Genomic DNA, 17,163 nt, shown 5'->3' on the forward strand with positions numbered 1-17,163 from the left:
TTCACCTCAACCAGTGTGGATAACTTCACCCACCTCAACTCTGAACTGATTCCACAACCTATGGACTCCACAACTCATGTTCACAGTATTATTTACTTATTATCATTTATTTCCACAGTTTGTCTTCTTTTAGTTATTTGCCAATTTTTGTGGCAGTTTTTCATTGATTCTATCATATTTCTCTGTTCTGCTGTGAATGCACACAAGAAGATGAATCTGAAGGTGAGGTACACTCAGTGGCCAGTTTGTTCGGTATGTCCTGTACCTAATAAAGTGGGCACTGTCTGTATGTTTATGGTCTTCTGCTGCTAAAGCCCATCCATTTCAAGGTTCAACATGTTCTGTGTTCAGAGATGCTCTTCTGCACACCACTGTTGTAATGTGTGGTTATTTGAGTTACTGTCGCCTTCCTGTCAGTTTGATCCAGTCAGAACTGCTAGACATTCACTGGATATTTGTTATTTTTTACATCATTCTCTGTAACTTTGTGAGACAGTTGTGTGTGAAAATCTCAAGTGATCAGCAGTTTCTGAGACATTCAAAGCATCTGTCTAGGACAAACAATCACTTAAATCACAAAGTGGTTGATTAGATATTTGCATTAACGAGTGGGTGTACCTAATAAATTGGCCACTGAGTGTACATGTATTTTGATAATAAATTAACTTAATTTTACACATGAAAATCCATCACCTTATTTTGGCAAGTATTGGGGAGGGGTTGTTGCTAATGTTCTCTGCAGCCTCATGCATGTTCTGAGACCCATTCAGACCCATTCCTTGACCCTCTCATGACAGGACTGGGTATTGATAGTGAATGATCAGCCATGATCTCAGAATGGCGGTGCAGACTTGAGGGGCCGAATGGTCTACTTCTGCACCTATTGTCTATTGTCTATTTATTTTCTGTCCAGCTACTTGTCCAATTAATTTCTGATCTCCAGGACTTAATAAGCTTCACCACCCTATCACACCTGGTCCGGATCATATCTGCTCTCTCTGTGATGCTGGCATTGCAGAGGGTCCAGAGATGGATCACAGAAATGAAAAGGTTAATGTATGAGCAGTATTTTGTGCTTCTGGGCCAGTTCTCATTTATGTTTAGAAGAATGGGGGTGTGTATCTCATTGAAACCTATTGAATATTGAAAGGCCTAGATAGAGTGGGTGTGGGGAGAATGTTTCCTATAGTGGGGGAGTCTAGTACCAGAGGGCACGGCCTCAGAATAGAAGGATATCTGTTTAGAAAAGAGATGATGAGGAATTTAGAGGGTAGCCAATTTGTGAAATTTGTCACCACAGACAGCTGTGGCGACCAAGTCATTGAGTATATTTAAAGTAGAGGTTGATAGGTTCTTGATTAGTCAAGATGTCAAAGGCTACAGTGAGAAGGCAGGAGAGTTGGGTTGAGAGGGATAAATCAGCCATGTTAGAACGGAAGAGCAGATTCAATGGACCAAATGGCCTAATTTCTGCTCCTGTATCTAGTTTTAAACCTCAAAAGCCTTGCATATTCTATTCTAAATCAGAAATCAGATATGCATCAGAATGCATATTCTAAATCAGAATTGATTTATTTAAATAGTTTTGGATTCAGAAACTAGTTCCCCATATGTATAAGCTTACAGTCTATCCAAGCATATTGATTTTGATAGAAATTGTCGAGATCCAATATTTAGTCCTTTTAACCCTCTCATTTGCCACCCCACCCCATATCTCAAACAACTGAAAACAAACACAAAGGCTATCTATTATTGCTCTGGTGTCGGTTTGGTGAGTGTGAGGGTGAAGCTGAGAGGTCATCTCTGGTGGCCTGTATTCTAATCGTTGGCAGGAACAAGCACGCCTGTTGCCTGAGGTGACTTGAATTCTGATCTCCTTCTCTGCCTGCCTGTAGCCAGCACCTTCCCTTGCCGACTTGACAGAGATCAGTGTGAATAACAATGTGTCCTATTGCTCAGCTGGACAGCAGCTGCAGGGGGCACCCCAAGGCTCTCAAGTTTTCTCCCCCCCCCCCCCCCCCCATTTTTGTTTCATTTGTAGCCGGTGTTCACTGCTCTTTCGCCGGAGGTGGTGACTCACAGTTGGCCAGCTGCCTGACTGACAACTTCTATGACGAGTGTTAGTTTGTTATTTGGCCAAGTAAACTGAGACCCAGTCCAGACTTCACTTCAAGCTCCCAAATGTGTTCTTTCCAACTTAAGGCATTCACGTTAAATGTCAATGATTTGGATGATGGAATTGAAGGCTCCGTGGCCAGGTTTGCTGACGACATAAAGAAAGGTGGAGGGTCAGGTAGTGTTGAGGAAGCAGGGTGTCTGCCAAAAGGGCGGATTAGGAGACCAGGCAAAGAAACTCAGAATAGAAGAATGTCCCTTTAGAACAGAGATTGATAGGAATTTCTTTAGCCAGAGGGCGGTGAATCTATGGAATTAATTGTCACAGGCAACTGTAGAGGCTAAGTCATTGAGTATATCTAAAATGTAGCTCGATAGGTTCTTGATAGGTTTTTGAGAGTGTGAAAGGTTAAGGGGAGAAAGCAAGAGAATGTGGTTGGAAAGGAAAATAGATCAGCCATAATGGAATAGCAGAGCAGGCTCAATGGGCCAAATGGCCTAATTCTACTCCCATGTTGAGTATTAGGAGCAGGAACTTATCACCCTTGCTTTCTCTGGCATAGAACAGTTTGCACTTAAGATCATAAGATAAGACCATAGTAGCGTAGTGGTTAGTGTGGCACTATTACAGCTTGGGATGTTGGAGTTTGTAGTTCAATTCCGGTGTCCTCTTTAAGCAAGTTTTCATGTTACTTCCCATGTGCGCATGGGTTTCCTTGAGGAGCTGCGGTTTCCTCCCACAGTCCAAAGATGTACCAGTTAATAGGTTAAATTGGTCATTTTAAATTGTCCCAAGATTAGGCTTGGGCTTGTGTTAAATTGGCATGGCTCAAAGGGCCAGAAGGGACAGTTTACACAGTATCTCTAAATAAATAAATATGAAATGATATAGTAGCAAAATTAGGCCATTTGGTCCATTGAATCTGCTCTGCCATTGAACCATGGCTGATTATTTTAACCCACTTCCCCATTCTCCTTTCTTCTCCTTGTAATCCTCAACGCCCTTACCAATCAATCTATCAACCTCCACCTTAAGTATAGCCAATGACTTGACCTCCACAACCGACTGCAGCAGTGAATTCCACAGATCCACCATGTTCTGGCTAAAGAAATTCCTTCTTATCTAAAGAATGTCCCTCTATTCTGAGGCCGTGCCCTTGGGTATTAGACTCTTACTGATGGAAGCATCCTCTCCATGTTCACTCTGTCCAAACCTTTCAGCATGTGGGGCTTTCATTGAGATTTTGCCATCCCTCCCACCCTATTCATCCTTCTGAACTCTTATCAAGTGCAGACCCAGAGATATCAAACACTGCACATATAAGCTTTAGCAATGCCTTGTTCTTGTTCTTGTCAGCTCTACTTCTCACATGCCTATTGAAACATACGGTGAAATACATCGTTTGTGATGTGGAGCCTGCATGTGATGCCACGCTTCCGGCAACCGGCCTGCAGTTCACTAATCCTAACCTGTATGTCTTTGGGGTGTGGGAGAAGACTGGAGTCGCAGAGGAAACCCACGCTGTCATGGGGGAGAAGATACAAACAACAGAAGGTATTGAACCCCAATCAGTGATCACCAGTGCTGTAAAGCAGTTGTGTTAACCGTCTCATTACCATGCCATCCCCAGAGAGAGGTGCAATGTTGCTGTAGACACTGAGATACCAGGTCAATCCGCGGAGTGGATGAGGCCAGTCCCTCTCCAACAGTTCAATACCACCTCCCCTGTAGGGGAGATATCAGTTGTTAATCAGATAAGAACAGACACTATCCTATGTTTTGGCCAAAAAAACATGAAATCTGTTTGTGTAATTCCTGTCAATCATGCATTAGGTACCTCCTGTACTTAATAAAGTGGCCATTGAGTGTATATACGTGGTCTTCGGCTGCTGTAGCCCATCCACTTCAAGGTTCAATGTGTTGTGCATTCAGAGATGCTTTTCTGCACACCACTGTTGTAACGTGTGGTTATTTGAGTTACTGTCACCTTCCTGTCAGCTTGAGCCAGCCTGGCCATTCTCCTCTGACCTCTCTCACTAACAAAGGTTTTTATGTCCACAGAACTACTGCTCACTGGATGTTTTTATTTTGCACCATTCTCAGTAAACTGTTGTGTGTGAAAATCCCAGGAGATCAGTAGTTTTTGAGATACTCAAAACACCCTGTCTGGCGCCAATAATGATTCCACGGTCAAAGTCACTTGCATCATATTTCAAAGTTCAAGAAGTTCAAAGTAAATTTTATTATTGAAGTGCATATGTGTCACCATTAGCAACACTCAAATTAATTTTTCTGCAGGTATTCTCAGCAAATCTGTAGAATAGTGACTATAACAGGATCAATGAAAGATCAACCAGAGTGCAGAAGACAACAAAATACACAAATATTTCTTCCCCATTCTAATATTAGGTCTGAACAACAACTGAACTACATGACCATGTCTGCATGCTTTTATGCATTGACTGGCTGATTAGATATTTGCATTAGCGAGCAGGTGTACCTAATAAAATGACCACCGAGTGTAACTGGATCTCGCTCTTGCTTTTGGTCGACTGGCGGTTCACTCTCCTCTCCAATCCAGACTTATTGAAGCCAATTTTATCATATCACCTTGTCAAGATTAGCTTACTAAGCAGAAACCTCAACGAGAGTAATGCTTTAGATAAAAATTATGGCAGCTATGATGCATTAACCACAATTCTGATGACACTAAATAGGAAGCTCAATAAGGTCTCTACGTTTGTAGAAATTTACGCTTTGCAGGGCAAAAATTCCTGTTTGTGTAATTCCCATAAATCATGCACTTCCTCAGTTCCCACGTTCACCCCTATGAAATCTCCTGGGCCACATATCCCGGACTGCAGCTGAGAGAAAAGACAGGTATCCATGGATACCTTCACATTCTTTGCCAATGTCACCGTCTGTGCCGAGCCAACAGCGGCCGCTGAAGTGTGAGCCAAGGTGGAAAGTGAGCCAAGAGCTCCTTCCCTTTCGGGGAGGGGTATACGCTCAGTTTCATGCCCACTCATCCTGCCAAAGGCTGATGATCACCATCTGGACAAAGGCTGCAGTAAGTCACAGCTGGCAGTGATAGAACTGCCCTGGGTCTGTAATGTATTGCATCATTGCCTTGCTTTTCTGGCATCTGTTAGTCATAGAACACTACAGCACAGAAACAGGCCCTTCTGCCCATCTAGTCCATGCAAAACTATTAACCTGTCTAGTCCCATTGACCTGCACCTGGACCATAGCCCTCCATACCCCTCCCATCCACATCATCAGCATCGTTATCTGCTGTGTCATATGACATCATCATTATGTGCTGTGTCATATGACATCATCGTTATGTGCTGTGTCACATGACATCATCGTTATGTGCTGTGTTGTATGACATCATCGTTATGTGCTGTGTTGTATGACATAGGCGATCATGGTCTTTGACCATGATTGCTCTTGACAAATCTTTCTACAGAATTGGTTTGCCATTGTCTTCTTCTGAGCAGTGTCATTATGAAATGAGTGACCCCAGCCATTATCAATACTCTTCAGTGATGGTCTGCCCGGCATCAGTGTTGCATAAACAGGGCTTGTGATATACACCAGCTGCTCATACGACCATCCACCACCTGCTCCCATGGCTTCACGTGACCCTGTTTGGGGGGGTTAAGCAGGTGCTACACCTTGTCCAAGGGTGACCTGCAGGCTAGTGGAGGGAAATATGTTGCTAGAGATGTATTTCCACCCTACCAACCTCCTATCCATGCAAATTTCTCTTAAATATTGGAATCGAACCTGCATCCACTACTTCCACTGGCAGCTCATTCCACACGCTCATCGCCCTCAGTGAAGAAATTCCCCCCTATGTTGCTCTTAAACAGCTCACCTTTTGCTCTGAACCCTGACCTGTAGTTCTGGTCACCCCAACCAGTTAAGAAAAAGAGTAAAGTGTCTTGTTTTGATTCCTTGTTGTCCTCACTAAAACTCCACTGTTTAACACAGCAGCAAACAGAGGATAAAACAATTGAGATTTTGGGCTGAGAGGGGCCTCGGCTGAAAACGTCACCAGTTTATTCCTCTCCACAGATGCTACCTGACCTGTTGAGTTCCTCCAGCATTTTCTGTGGGTTACTCTGGCACCAACAACTCCACCATGGATGGTTGAAAGCCTGGATGTGAAAGGAGGAGAATTGGGCAGGGGACTAGCAACCCCATCCCACAAAAACCCAGAGCTAACAGAACAGAACAGAACGCCAACAGAAGCTCCAAAGACCTCAACCCTGGAAGAGGAATGATACACCATGAAGAAGGGCTAAACCTGGGGACAACTTGAACGACTGGCCCAAGACAGAAGACTCTGGTGAGCTACTGTTGGCGATCTGTGCCTCAGGTGTGATGGGTTTAAGAAAGGACTCCGGCACTAGCTTACCATGCCTAAAATGTTCAGCAGAACATCATGAGCAGCAGTAGCAACAACAGCAAAAGAAAACAAGATAACAGCTGCCAAACATGCCTCTTTTCCACCCACCCACCCACTGACAGGCCTCCAACCTCAGACTTCGTCTCAGGACTTGCGGTGGTAATTATTAACAGTGCACTCTGCTAGCACTGCTTGGAGTGTCAGTAGAGATCTCTTAGACTCGTCTCCTGAATCTGACTCGAGTGCAGCAGGTTTGCCCTTTTTAATACGTGAAATTCTCAGTCCAAGCAGGGCTTGAATAGAGAAATTAGTTTATAACAAAGTTAGAGTGGTACATTAAAAAACTTTATTTACTGGATACAGTTTTTAAACAGTGATTACTTGTCCAGAACTCCTTCCTCTGGGAAACAGATGTTATAGTTCTCTGTTGAACCACTGCATTCCTGCTATAGATAATGTTCCCATGATGTGCAGTTCTATGGTGTGTCATCTGTCTGTGGTTAATTGGGCAGAGCCTGTTTTTCTGTCTCGGATGATAAGAGTTTGAGTCTCACTCTGAGAGATAAGGGCAAAACTCTCAGCTGATTTTCTGGTACAGTGCAGTGAGGTTCAGGGTATCACATGTACATTGAAACATACAGTGAAATGTGTCGTTTGTGTTAGCAGCCAACACAACTGACACGATGCGGCCACACATTCCAGGGTCCATGGTAGCTGCAATGCTGCTTCATTTCGGAGCATTCTCTGTCAAGAGTCTGTTGTCCTCCCCATGGACTGTGTACGCCATCTCCGGGTGCCCTGGACTTCCTCCCACAGTCCAAAGACATACTGAGTAGGTTAATTGATCTTTGTACATTGTCCCATGATTAGGTTAGAGTTAAATCGCGGTTGCCAGGGGCAATGCTGCTCAGAGGGCCGGAAGGGCCTATTCAACGTGGTATCTTTTAAATAAATAAACATAACAAACCCACAATGCTTAGCAGCACAACACACAACATAACAAGCAACAAAGCAATAGGAAAACATTGCCTCTTTCCTCCCTCCCTCCCACTGACCCACACATTACCAACAATACTCCAACTCCAGGACAGGCCTCCAGTGTCCAATATTCAAGCCTCGCCCACTGGATTTTGAGTTACGGAATTCCTATCAGTCCTCGGCCTCCAATCCTCAGTATCGATCTCTGGGCGAACTGATAAATGGGTTCTTTGATTCTAGGCTTGAACTCTGGGAAACAGATAGAGGGACCCACACAGATAGATGAGTACGTACTCCATGAAAGGAAACCGTCACACAAGTGCTTTTTATTTTTTATTTATTTAAAGATACTGTGTAGAACAGGTCTGTCCAGCCCACTGAGCTCCACCACCCAACAAGCCACCTACTTAGTCCCAGACTAATCACAGGACAATTTACTATGACCAACTTTACCATGACCAGTTAACCTACTCGTACATCTTTGGAATGTAGGAGGAAAACAGAGTACCCGGAAGAAACACACGATCACAGGGACAATATACAACTCCTATGTCATAACTGAACTCAGAACTCCGACGCACCAAGGCTGTAATAGCGTTATACATTACTGTGGCAGCCCCCCCCCCCCATCCCGTGAGTTTAAATATCGGGACTGAGCCGCTCCATTTCCAGCAGACCATTGTGCATACTCTCCTTCACACATTCAGCAAGTTCTGCTCAAATCTGATGAGATATTAAACTTGTTTGCTCAAAGCGTTGCTGGTGGTAAGTCAGGATGGTAATGATGTTGTCCCATGACTTTAGTGTTTCTTTGTGTCCCACAGGTAGGTGCTACAGAGCTGGTTTTAAGGTAATAAGACCATAGGATATAGGGGCAGAATGAGGCCATTTGGGCCATCGAGTCTGCCCCGCCATTTGATAGAACATAGAAGTAGAACAGTAGAGCACAGAAGCAGGGCCTTTGGCCCATGATGTTGTACCAAACCAATTGAATTAGTAAATGCAGTCAACCAAACTAATCTCCTCTACCTACACAATATCCACATCCTTCCATTTTTCTCATATTCATGTGCCTATCTAAACATTTCTTAAAATTATCTAATGAATTTGCCTCTATCATCACCCCAGCCAGCACATTCCAGATCCAAAAAAGTTTCCAAAAAAACTTGCCCCCACATCTCCTTTGATTGTAGCTGATTTATTATCCCTCTCAACGCCATTCTCCTGCCTTCTTCCTGTAAGCTTTAAGTCCCCGACTAATCAAGAACCAATCAACCTCCACTTTAAATATACCCAATGATTCGACCTCCACAGCTGTCTGTGGCAATGAATTCCATGGATTCACCACCCTCTGGCTGAAGAAATTCCTCTTCATCTCTGTTCTAAATGGATGTCCCTCTATTCTGAGGCTGTGTCCTCTTGACTTAGACTCCCCCACCATAGGAAGCATCCTCTTTGGAAGTGGAGTAGATGTTTCCAGTGGTGGGATAGTCTAGGATCAGAAGGCACAGCCCTCTGCTGGTATATGTTGGTCAGAGTGTGACATGCAACAAAAAACATCAATATTTGACAATTATAAAGTATAAAAAATTATATTAAAATAATTGAATTGACTTTATTACTTACATCTTTCATATACATGAGGAGTAAAAATTTTTACATTACATCTCCGTCTAAATGTGCAATGTGCAATTTATAATAGTTTGTACAACAGGAGAGTCAATATAACATAGAAACACATTTGTATCAGCATGAGTTAAGCAGTCCGATGGCCTGGTGGAAGAAGCTGTCCTGGAGCCTGTTGGTCCTGGCTTTTATGCTGCTGTACTGTTTCCCGGATGGTAGTAGCTGGAACAGTTTGTGGTTGGGGTTACTCGGGTCCTCAATGATCCTTCGGGCCCTTTTTACACACCCGTCTTTGTAAATGTTCTGAATAGTGGGAAGTTCACAACTACAGATGCGCTGGGCTGTCTGCACCACTCTCTGCAGAGTCCTGCGATTGAGAGAAGTAAAGTTCTCATAACAGGCAGTGATGCAGTCAGTCAGAATGCTCTCAATTGTGCCCCAGTAGAATGTTCTTAGGATTTGGGGGCCCATACCAAACTTCCTCAACCGTCTGAGCTGAAAGAGTCAGTTCAGAATTAAGGTGAGTGAGGTTATCCACACTGGTTCAGGAGCTTGATGGTTGAAGTTAATAACTGTTCCTGGACCTGGTGGTGTTTGTACCTAAGGCTCCTGTACCTCCTACCCAATGTCAGCAGTGAGAAGAGAGTATGGCCTGGATGTTGGGGGTCCTTGATGATGGATCAGCTTTCTGGCAGTAATGCTTGTGGCAATGGTGCTCAATTGGATAACCCATTGGAAGTCAATGGGCTGGTGCAAATCCACCTTCTCAACTTAATCCATTTTTGACTAATTAGAAGTAAAAGATACAGTCCAATTAATGAGACCAATCATCAAATCTACCCTACAATAAAAGGATTCAATAAGCATCATTGCACTGCCTGTATGTTTTGTTGCTAAGCAACTTAGGTATGTTATCTCAGCAGTTGAACACCTTCAGCTTTGTGATGGAGGTTTGCGACGATGAGAAGAGCAGGTTTTCACTTTTTTTTCCTCTATTTCCCATTTGGTGATGGGTCAGGATTGGTTATTAAGACCAAGAAACAGTTATTACACTCAAGCTCAAGCATGGATAACTTCACTCATCTCAACACTCAACAAATTCCACAACCTATAGACTCACCTTCAAGGACTCTATGACTCACGTTCTTAATATTATTTATTTATTTATTTTGCAGTCTCTCTTATTTATGTGTGTTTATTAATAATATGTTAATTGTTTTATTTTCATAGATTGTTTTCTTTTGCACATTGGTTGTTTGTCGATCTTTGTGCGTAGTTTTTCATTGATTCTATTGTATTCCTTTACTGTGAATGTCCACAAGAAAATGAATCTCAAGGTAGTGTATGGTGACATACAGCATATGTACTTGAAAACACTGGACAACAAAGATTTTGCTTCCTGAATACTTTTGGGTATATCTTAATGGAATTTGGGCTGCTGATCATGAAAATCACCATGAAATTTCCCTATCATACACTATTTTTTTGAAACTGCCTACATTATTACAATTCATACTTTGAGTCAGTGTAACTGATGCCAAGATTAAGGAAGGATTTTTTGTTGGTCCACAAATCAAACAGGTCTTCAATGACAGGCAATTCAAGAACTTCTATTGGGACTGGAGAAAATCACATGGAAGGCATTCAGGAATGCTGTTGAAATATTTCTTGGCAACGACAGAGCACCAAACAATGTGAAGCTGGTTGGCAACATGCTTCAAGCATATAAAACCACGAAGTACAACATATCACAATAGATTAATTTACTGAATTCCCATTTAGAATTCTTCCCTGCAAATCTCAGTGCTGTCAGTGACAAGCATGGTGAAAGGTTTCACCAGGACATTGCAGTCATGGAGAAACGGTCTCAGGGCAATTGGAATCCATCAATTAATGCTGATTAATGTTGGACTCTTAAGTGAGAAGCCTCAGACACTGAGGACAAATGAAAATCATCAACAAAATATTTTAGCTCAGCAAAGCATCAGCACCATTATGCAATTAAATACATCATATTCAATAATTTTTTGTTTCTCCAAATTCCTATGTCATACAGGTTGTCTGAAATTATACTTTGAGTTCAGCTTCAAGCAGTCTATCATAATTTTTTTTTAAATCTGGGGAAGCGACACTTTTGAAAAAAATTTGTTGTCCAGTGTAATAAATAAAGTTACTTTGAACTTTGATCAAAGTTGGCTGAAGAAGATATGAAGTGGCTGCACAACTACACGCCTTCATTGCCATGTCAGTCTTTCCCCCTCCTATACCACTATAACCCCTCCCCCACCACTACATTAATCCAGACAGAAGACCATAAGACAACAGAGAAAACCAGAATTTCCTCTTTAAAAAAGCTGTTTAGCATTACCTGTTCTTCACAATTGTAAGTTTTCACTAATCTTCTGCTTTGCTAAAGGTCTTTTCCATCTATCACAAAGCGTCCCTCTCTGCTTGGTGTTTACATTCACTTTAGCAAATTACACAAAATGACATCATTCAACATATCCAGTCTGCACTTTGAAAGGGGTGACTGAATAACCCTACTTCCCTCATTCATTCCCTGATTCACGTTATATGTCTTCCAGTTGACAGGAGGGCATTATGTGCAGGCATGGGGAAGAGAGCCTCATCACCTCTCCCTTGCTTCCCTTCTGCTATCTTACCTCCATGTCCATTCTCTGTAAACTCCTTTCAGCCTTATCTGCTCTCACAAGAACAGTCTGTTGGGGTGGTTTGAGTCTTGACATATTCACAGGGCCTGGATCCTGAGCTCGTCTAGCGATAAGTTGGAAGTTGTTATTTTGCAAGAGTTTGCAGTAGGAATGATTGTGTCTGAGTTGTCATACAGTTACACACCATCAAGATTTGTGTAAGAAGAAGCTGACTATCTCTGAGGTAATCTCACAAACGCATCCTGTTCAACTCAAGGCTTCCTCAGTGAGAGTGTTAATGAGATTGGTGAGGGAGAGATACGGGAGATTGGATGAGCATTCTACTGAAATGATTCCAAGTTCTTCAGTATCTTCTTTTTGTCTCTTCCGTTCAATCTCCCTGACTCAAGATGGCTCTTAAAACCATCAAGGAGTAACAGAACTAGTATCAGAAGTCCATTAGACATGGGAAAAGAATTGGGTCATTCAACTCATTGAGTATGTTCTGCTGTTCCATCATGGCTGATTTATTATCCCTCTCAACCCTGTTGGCCTGCCTTCTCCCCGTCTCCATTTACATTGTTAATAATCAAAAACCTATCAATTTCCACTTTAAATATACCCAATGATTGCTGTCTGTGGCAATGAGTTCTACATATTCACCACACTCTGGCTAAATCAATTCCATTTCATCTCTCCCCTAAAGGGACACCCTTCTATTCTGAGGCTGTGTCCTCTGGTCCTAGACTCGTCCACTATAGGAAACATCCTCCCCACATTCACCCTATCTAGGCCTTTCATTATTTGATAGGTTTCAATGAAATCCCCCTTCATTCTTCTAAATTCCAATAAATAGAGGCCCAGAGCCATCAAATGTTCCTGAAACATTAACTCTTTCATTCCTGGGACTCTCTCCAATGCCAGCATATCCTTTTTTAGACAAGATGCCAAAACTGCTCACAATCACAAGACCACATAGTATGGTTCAGTACCTATATTCATCATTAACACCCACTTGTATAACACTTGCAATGTTAAGTATCGCAAACCACGCACAGGAGAACATCTGACTCTCGATTCTCTTCTGCTTCTTAAGCCTATCAACCCTGCTGAGGGTTAGGATGCCGATAGCAGTTTGCCAGAGTCCTCGGTCGTGGGCCGAATATGATCAGCGGTTCCATCACATAACTTCATACGTCATCTAGGCGAGGATACTTCCTCTCCCAGGGATGAGGTCTTTGGAGCTTCTGTTGGCGTTTACAGACAGGGTTGTTAACCCCAGGCCTGCCCTTCCATCTTTTGCAGCCAGGCTTGGGATCATTCACAGCGGAACTGGCTGCAGATTCGAGAAGTTAGTTTGGTGATTAATAGCTAAGGAGCAACTTAACATGTATAAAGAGATATAGCAGGTTTAAAGAGTAAATTCCGGAACCTGGCAACAAGATAGTTTGAGGCCTGTGGTCAGTGTAATTCAGCAAAGTGGTATATTTACTGAACATTGCCAGAGTTTGGGACTTTTGCTAGTTACAGAAAGGCACGGCATGATAGTGTAGTGGTTAATGTAATGTTACTACTACAACACCTGATCAGGGTTCAATTCCTACCATTGCCCGTAAGGAGTTTGCACGTAACCGTGTGGGTTTCCTCCCACAGTCCAAAGATGTATGGTTAGGGTGAGTGAGTTGTGGGCATACTATTTTTTTTGTGGGTTCAATTTCAACACGAGAGAAATTTGGATAGGTAGGCGGATGGCAGGGGGAATGGAAGGTTATGGTTCATAGGCAGGTCGATGGGACTTGGCAGGTCAATAGTTTGGTGTGGGATAATGGCCCTGTTTCTGTGCTGTAGTGTTCCATGACTCTACAACTTTACATTATCATTTACATTTACTTCCTGTCACTTTGTGGTGTGGTGTGTATGGGCAGAATCGAGGTGGCGGGGTCCAGACCCGAGAGTGGGGAATGAGCCGATGTTTGGCCATTGCTGGCATTTCATTGCGACAGAACTGAGGGCAGGTGAGTGGCGGCAAGGCCTGGTTCCGGGCTGAGAGTGAGCCAAGGCCCAAGGTTTGATCAATTTAAACACCAGGCCACATTGAGGTGGCAGGTTTTGGGCCCCAGATCAAGGAATGACCTGAGGTTTGGACAATTTAAAAACTGGGCCAGATTGAAAAGGTCAGGGTGTCCGGGCCGGAAACAAGGTACAGACCAGTTCAGTTCACCGCTCTGTGAGATTAACTCACCACTGCACTGAACTGAGGCTATGGCTTGCAGCTCCTGAATGGGCTCCTGAATCAGCTGCAGCGATGACTGGCCTCTTGGGAAAAAGTTTAGATGAATCTTAGAGTAGGTTAAAAGCTCGGCACAGTATTTTGGGCCAAACTGCCTGTACTGTAATGTTCTTTATTCTACATGAATTCATTGGGGGAAAGAAGCTCTGTAACATCTCAACTTAATTTCAGCCTGAAAATCACTCCAGTAGCCCTTTCTAAATAGCAAAGGCCACTTTATCAGGAACACTTGTACATCTGTAATTTCTGAGATATCCAAACCACCCCATCTTTCACCAACAATTATTCCACAGTCAAAATCACTTAGATCAAGTTTCTATCCCATTCTGATGTTTGGTCTGAACAACAAATGAACTTCCTGACCTTGCTGATAATCATCGCTGGTGCCCCTCAGAGGTGTGTGCTCAGCCCACTGCTCTACTCTCTCCATGCTCATGACTGTGTGGATAGGTATAGCTGAAGTGCCATCCATCAATTTGCCGATGACACTGCTATCATTGGCAGAATTTCAGATCGTGACGAGAAGGCGTACGAGAGTGAAATGGATCAGCTGGTTGAGAAACGTCCTTGCACTCAACATCAGTAAGATCAAAATTGTGGGCTTCAGAAAAGATAAGATGAGGGCAGACACACCACTACTTCATCAGTAGTGGAAAAGATAAGCAATTTCAAGTTCCTGGATGTCAACATCTCTGAGGATCTATCGATACCTTTACAAAGAAGGCATGACACTGGCTACGTTTCATTAGAAATTTGAGGAGATTTTGTATGTCACCAAAGACACTTGAAAATTTCTACCGGTGTATTGTAGAGCGCGTTCTAACCGGCTGCATCACCATCTGGTATGGGGGGGGGGGGGTTGTCTACTGCACAGGATTGAGGAAAGCTGTAGAAAGTTGTGAACTCTGTCAGCTCCATCATGGGCACGAGTCTCCCCAGCATTCAGGACATCTTCAAGGAACAATGCCTCAAAAAGGTGGCATCCATCATTAAAAATCCCTTCACAATGGACCTGCCCTCTTCTCATTGCTACCATCAGGGAGGTGGCACAGGAACCTGAAGGCATACACTCAATGATTCAGAAATATCTTCTTCCCTTCTGTCATCAGATTCCTGAGTGGACATTGAACCATGAACACAACCTCACAATTTTTTTTCTCTTTTTGAACTATTTTATTTAACTTTTTAAATATATATACTTATTGAAATGTACAGTTTTTTATTATCATGTATTGCAATGTAATGCTGACATGTAACAACAAATTTCATGACATATGCCGGTGATATTAAACCTGATTCTGGTGTCTGCATGCTTTGATGCATTGAGTTGCTGCCACATGATCAGGTATTTGCATTAACAAGCAGGTATGCAGGTGTACCTAATAACGTGGCCACTGAGTGCAGGTTTTAAAAAATCATGTTCTTCTCTTTAAATGTTTCGCATCCTCTGTACAATTAATATTCATGGTAGACCTGCTTCATTAAAGTTGAGGCAAGATTTTTTTGTGCAGATTATAGTTTGTCAGCAATGAATTACTCATCACCAACCAATAGTGTGATTAGGGGAATGACTGCATATTGTATGATTTAAACGTGCTGGATTTTACTTCAAACATGTTACAAAGGAATAATGGATTCTGTGCTTATTATATCTACACAATATATATCCTGAATTCACATTTTAGGCAAGGTTCCTTCTTGTAGCCATTTCTAGTTATTTCTCCCTTGGTATCGGTCTTGCGTTCCTCAATTAAGAGGCCAGGCCAACGGCTTAATTCCCTGGGCTCTGGTGCAGTTCTCAGTAACTGGCTGTTTTGAAGAATGAGAGAGACTTCTGGCTTGCTTTGCCCTCTGCTCCCCAGCCCCCCCCCCACCCCACCAAGCTTCCTTGCAGAGAAATCTCAAGCTCCATTTATAAATATTTAAAATATCATGTGGTGCCAACGACCACACGGAGCTCAGAATTTAAACCAGCCCTGTGACAATTTGTTGAAGTGTCTCAATTTTGCGACCTTTATCTCGACCTGATTCATAGCTCTGTTCCTGCCAAGGAAATTTGCGGAACAGTGCCAGGAGAGAAGGGTGGAAAGCTGCCTATTCGATTGTCCCCTATTATTTGTTACGTCAATTGGAATGAAACACCATAGGAAATTCCCCAATGGTTCAGTGGGTAAATGCATCACTTGCCTTGATAATTGGACATACTTGAGAAGACTTTCATAGTCACTACATTAGAGTTCTGGAACTTCTCATTTAGAAATATTGTGGGACCATCTTCCTGACATAGAAGGCCACGGTTCATGAAGAAGCCATAATCTTCTCAAGGACAATGAGGTATAAATGCCAGCCTTACTGGCATTACCACACTCCAACAATACATAAAATTACCATTGTGCTGGGTCAGTTTGATCAAGCACGTCTAATCCCTGATCTGTATTAAATTGTTTGAACTCATGTGGGAAGCTGCAGTTAGTTTCAATGACCTTGCGTTCATAACGGGGTGGGAAAAGACAGGGGGGAGTTTTGTTCCGTAAGATCACCTTGTGATTTACACAGAAAGGTGTCCCTGCATGAATCTCTACAGATACACTGTGGAGGGTATTCCAACTGGTTCCATCATGGGTATGGGGGGAGGGACACTGCGCAAGACTGAAAAGAGCTGCAGCGAGTTGCAAACTCAGCTGGCTCTATCATGGGCACTCGCCTCCAGGTATCACAGACATCTTTAAAAGGTGGCATCCATCATTAAGGACCCTAATCTCCCAGGACATGCCCTCTTCCCATTGCTTCCATCAGATTTCCAAATGGACAATGAACCCATGTACACTACCTCACTATATATGTTTTTCTTTATGCTCTCTTTTTTGTACCACTTATTTAATTATATATATATTTATTTCTTATTGTAATTTAGATTTTTTTTATTATACATTGCACTGTACAGCTGCCACAAAACATCATATTTCATGACATATCACAGTTGTATTAAACCTGATTCTGATAAACAGCAGATTCAGGGCCCCAAAGAAAAGGTGAGGTAACACTTCTTTGTTGGGGTACCCTGTTGCATCTGATGGTCCCGGTA

The 17,163-nt window shown here is 42.8% G+C and overlaps 1 protein-coding gene and 1 pseudogene across 2 annotated transcripts in view; one reads left to right on the forward strand and one right to left on the reverse strand.

The window, feature by feature from the left end:
• samd11 (sterile alpha motif domain containing 11) overlaps positions 1-17,163 on the forward strand; it is a 347,655-nt gene that overhangs the window by 7,783 nt on the left and 322,709 nt on the right. The window lies entirely within an intron of this gene.
• On the reverse strand, positions 3,748-3,911 carry LOC132382303 (U2 spliceosomal RNA; annotated as a pseudogene).

The sequence above is a fragment of the Hypanus sabinus genome, chromosome 27, assembly GCF_030144855.1.
Source record: "Hypanus sabinus isolate sHypSab1 chromosome 27, sHypSab1.hap1, whole genome shotgun sequence".
NCBI lineage: Eukaryota > Metazoa > Chordata > Chondrichthyes > Myliobatiformes > Dasyatidae > Hypanus > Hypanus sabinus.